Source organism: Triticum dicoccoides, chromosome 3A (assembly GCF_002162155.2).
Source record: "Triticum dicoccoides isolate Atlit2015 ecotype Zavitan chromosome 3A, WEW_v2.0, whole genome shotgun sequence".
NCBI lineage: Eukaryota > Viridiplantae > Streptophyta > Magnoliopsida > Poales > Poaceae > Triticum > Triticum dicoccoides.
Window position 1 is genome coordinate 529,772,448 of NC_041384.1, and position 4,829 is coordinate 529,777,276.

The 4,829-nt window shown below is 42.5% G+C and overlaps 1 long non-coding RNA gene across 1 annotated transcript; it reads left to right on the forward strand.

Moving 5' to 3' along the window:
* Positions 1–208: 208 nt before the first annotated feature.
* On the forward strand, positions 209–4,589 carry LOC119272007. The gene is made up of 3 exons (XR_005134676.1): positions 209–418; positions 766–854; positions 4,478–4,589. It is a non-coding gene; the product is annotated as an uncharacterized LOC119272007 (long non-coding RNA).
* The last annotated feature ends 240 nt before the right edge of the window (positions 4,590–4,829 follow it).

Sequence of the window (4,829 nt, forward strand, 5' to 3'; positions counted from 1 at the left end):
TGAGGCCCAGGTGGTGTTTGTGCCCAGACTTTGTAATGGTCCAACACATGTGTTGGCTTCTATAGGTGCATGTTTAACTGTTGGTGAGCACCGTGAGTGGTTCACCAGCTACCCGGATGATGTACTCAGTGTTGTGACCGGCGATCGAGCCATGTCTTAATGGAATACCAGTGTTCCATTTCAAAAAAAAAAAGGATGTTGGCTAGGTCTCCTCGCCGGCGAAGTTCAATCTCGTCGCCGGCGTCCACGGAATGGATCGACGATGAACCTCCGCTCCTCTTCTTGGTTTTAGTTCATCTGATTGTGCATCCTCAGTGAAGGCTTTAAACCCTAGCCGATGTTGTCTGGATGGAGGCAGACTGGAGTTGTAGCGCGGACTGCTCGGCGCAGTGGTTCCGTCAGGCGGAGTAGGATATAGGTATGAATCCCTTCGTATCTTCTCAGCATTTTATCCATTCTCCTCTTTTCCAAGCTTATATGAGCGGCATGGACGGGCTGCTGCTATTTGGTTGACCTTCTCATGGCTTGATAAGCATCATCCCTAATGCAGATTATGTCTTATATTTCATAAACATCACCGTAAAATTGATTTTTTTTATTTGTTGTTATCATGTCCTAGCAAGAAGTCTTTAACTTGTTAATTATAATTTTGTCCATATGTGTCGGTCTGAAAAGGCTGCATGAGTTTCACTTCGGCAAAGAAAACATTATATTTGTTTGGCTTACTTTGTGTCTTAACACTTGTATTCTTCCTTACGGTGGCAGGAATAATGGATTTACTTTTGGCATGCCCGACATCGAACTCTTCATCATGAGGCCTTTTTAATTGTTGTTGCTGCCGAACTTTTACCACTGTAAGTGCTATTGCTCTGCTTCCTTTCTAGTGCAAATCATCTCTTGCACTCTTCCTGATATTTTTATCTTTCTTGTACTACGAACTTTTCTAAAAAGCAACATGATAGAAGAATTGTTACCAAGAACATAAAACTCAAGAAAGTGTATGTGTGAATGTATTTCAAATAATTACAATATGACATACTTTGCATAGTACTATAACATTCATTTTTTTCTGGACTAACGACATAGTGCTATAACATTCAATCTTACAATATAGTTACTATCCTTCGTATATATCTTGGCAATACAAATAGGTTGCCTCAATATATATTTGATACGATCCCCTGTTTTATAGACAACTTCCTCGTTCTCGTAGGCTTTGCTTCCCGTACTTCATCATCATCTTCAAGCCTTGTATTTTTTACTTTTGCTATAAAAGATTTCTTGTTTCCACGGACATTTTTCCCTTTCTTTCTGACAAACTTGTCCCGCTGCATTCATCCTCTGAGTCATCTGATACACAACAGATCTCAGTCTCCTTTTCTTGTCACTGCGGAGCTCATGTGACGATGATGGTATTTTTCGCTGACGCCCATCATTCTTTATTGAAGTTCCATATATCGACTGGTTCCTCTTTAACAGGCACCAGTTCACGTGAAAATTTGGTAGCTGAAACTTTATTGTTCTGTGACTATAAAATAAATATAAACTAGTAAGATGCCCGTGCGTTGCACGGCTAACCAAAATGCATTGATCTAGAGTAGTTTATTTCACAACTTATGTGGTGGTCATCTCATGTGTAACAAATATCAATATGTTTCTTTGGATATATTCATTCTGCTTTTGAGCTCACAAGCATCCGGGTGAAGAGTAAATGCAGACAGAATAGCAAACATAACAAACCTATTCTTGCAAACAAACACGTTCCAGTGTTCAAGCTGCATGCAAAACTTCATGAAGAAAAAACACTTGTGGTGCTTTGCCAAAAAAAAGCTTTTAAAATAGTTTTTTAATGATTTGTTTATTTTTCTAGTCCAACATTAATGTTATTTTTTCATGAAATGTTGCACAAATAGTTCTACATGTTTGTTTCCAAAAGATTTCTTTAAATTTTATTGATATTATTTGAGCTCAAGAGCCAAGTTCATGTCCCATCTTCCTTCTGGCATTTCTTATGCAACAATCAAGTAAAAAAATAGGACGAACCTATAATTAGATCCTTGCCGTGCCGAGCTGAGTCGGGCCGAGCAACTACAGAATAGGCATTTCTTCCATATGTTACCATTACATATCTGCAACTGCAGAAGAAGATTTTCTTCTTCATCAATACCCATACATTGGTCCTTGTCAGATCAGAAGGCGAAGGGCAGTGCATCTCACCTCCCCACACTCTGTTCCATCTATGAGAGTGTGATCAACATGGATTGCGTTGCCGGGAAGGGGGAAATAATAGTAGGTGGTGGCTGCGCCGCCGAGGATGAGCAGGGTGTAGCCACCAACGTACTTGTGGGGGTTGGTGTTGGAGGAGACAGGGGAGGACACAGACGTTGTGGTCGCAGTTGGGGTTGCTGAAGCAAGAATACAGGGGAGGCAGTGAAACGTTGGGGCTCGAACGACTCCGGTGGTGAAATGTTGGGGCTGTGGCTCGTTTCCAGCCCAGTATTTTTTTAAAATTAGCAGCGAAATGTATAGGCTACAAGAGCAGCCCAAGCCCAATACGAAGCTATCCTTATTTGGTGACCTAGACGAGCAGCATGTACCCACTGACCCACGCGATGCATCCATCCCCCCCGCCGCCGCACACAGCTGTTGCTCACACCTCCCTCCCTCTTACATTCTCTTCTTCTTCCCAACGCATCCATAATCCGTCCCCGCCGCACGCACACAGGCATGCTTTCGTCGTCGAGCGCACACACGCACGCAGATGCTCACGCATTGCCCACCCATGTTCTTCTCTGCTTGTGTTGCGTCCTCACCAACGTCGACAGGTGCGTGCCCTCCGCCTAAACGCCGCACCGCCATTTGCTCTGGCACGCCCTGGTGGCCGGCGGTGACCACCATCACTCACAGCACATCCACAGCATGCACCTCCCTTGTCCATCCACTCACGAGCCGCTCAGGCTAAACAGAGCCAGTGCAGAACGAGCCGAGCCACCCATATGCAGCTCGTTGGCATCACCCAGCCGAGCCGAGCTGGCTGCTTCCGAGCGAGCTAACATGGCTGTCTGAATTTGGCTTGGCTCGTGTCCAGTCCTAATCGGCAGCATACTTACCCAGGTCGAAGTCAGGGAGACAGGGAAGGGGGTGGTGGAGACGGCGAGGAGGGGTTTGTGGTAGTGGTCGGCAATGGAGCCTGGGGGCGAACGAACGACGGCACCGACCTGTCCAGATCCTTCTTTCTTTCCTGAGATGGCGCTAGATGAGGTGGGGTAGAGATGGGCTAAACACTGAACTGGAGTGGCAGGGGGTTATTTGTAAAATTGCCATAGTTTGTCTCAGACGCGTTGGATGCAAATCGGATGGCTGTAAATGAAAGATGGCAGGCACACCATCATCACCAACTCAGATTTTTATAGGAGTAGAGATTTTCAAAATTAGACAAATTTAAAAAGATATAGAAGTGTGTATTGTGAAAAAACAAAACACTTTTTTTTATCAAGCATGTTCTGCTTCTTCCTTTCATGCTTTAACACGGTGTCCACCTCATCATCCATCAATTCCTGTGTAAGATGTATTGTTAGAGAATTATAAACATGATAATTTTTTTAAAGTAAACACCTTTACCTCCTCGGCTTTATCATTCAAGTAGAGCTTGTCGAGCCTATCATCAGGCACAAATGTTCTTTTAACTATGTAATTTTGTGTGCCAAAGCTGAGGTTACTATTATTGAGCTTGAATCAAAAAATAATTATTTTTGCACAGGCTTCATCTGTGCGAGCGATCCAGTGACAGCTGTACATTTGGAGATTAATTACATGGCTGTTAGAAATATTTAATAGTTGAAAGTCATAGTAACATTTATAACATACCTGAGCATTGTATATCCTTTTCTGCCCGTTCTTGTAGTGTCTCCTTGGTTGCAAAGTTGAAGTAAAAATCTGGGAAAACCTATGCAGATCCTTTAACCTCCTTTACCTTTGTGTTGTACGCAAAAATATTTTATTTTCATTGCTCGCTGGGTGATACTTTGTGGGTTCCACAACCTTGAAATTGTTGAATGCGTAAATAGACTGCTGTTTAATTTTTTATCTAAAAGTGTCTATTAGGTTCTTTCAGATAATAGCATGAATTGTTTGGACCTGTGAAAACAATAGGATATACTTAACAATTGTTGTTGAAACACATAGAACAATGTGTGGTTACTTATATATAATGAACAGACCTCTTCATATATCAAAATCATATCTACGCTGATTAGTTCATCGGTTGTGGGATTGATCGATTCCCACATTCTCATTACTTTCACTTGTATGTTCCAGTTTTGCCCCCTTGTTAAGTCACTCAACTTCTTGTACGCCATAATGCTTCAGCTTCAAAAGGAACTAAAAAATAGTTGTCAAATGACAAAGTAACTACAAAAAGTTTATCTGGAATAAATGACTATATACTAAATAATAATTACCGAACTCTCTGATTCAGGTGTGAAGTTGGTCGGCAAGACTGCGTTGGATGTCGAGTTGTACATCATGTGAATTGGTTTGGTGTGTCTTCTCAGGAGTTGAGTTGCACGCCGCGTCGTCATTCCAGTTTACTTTGGGTGCGTTTGGTTGCAAGGGCGGTCATGAATGGGTTGGGATCGTTCAGAAAATAGACATGTTTGGTTATAAAGCACATGAATGGTTCGAGCCAAAAAAAGAGAATATGCCATGAAGATGCTGAACCGTTCCACCCAACCAAATCGGTCGAATCAAATGACCACCCTTTGCATGCATGACTATGTGAGCATGACTGGTGGTCCCGTCCTAAATAATTAGCTCACCACTTATATTCA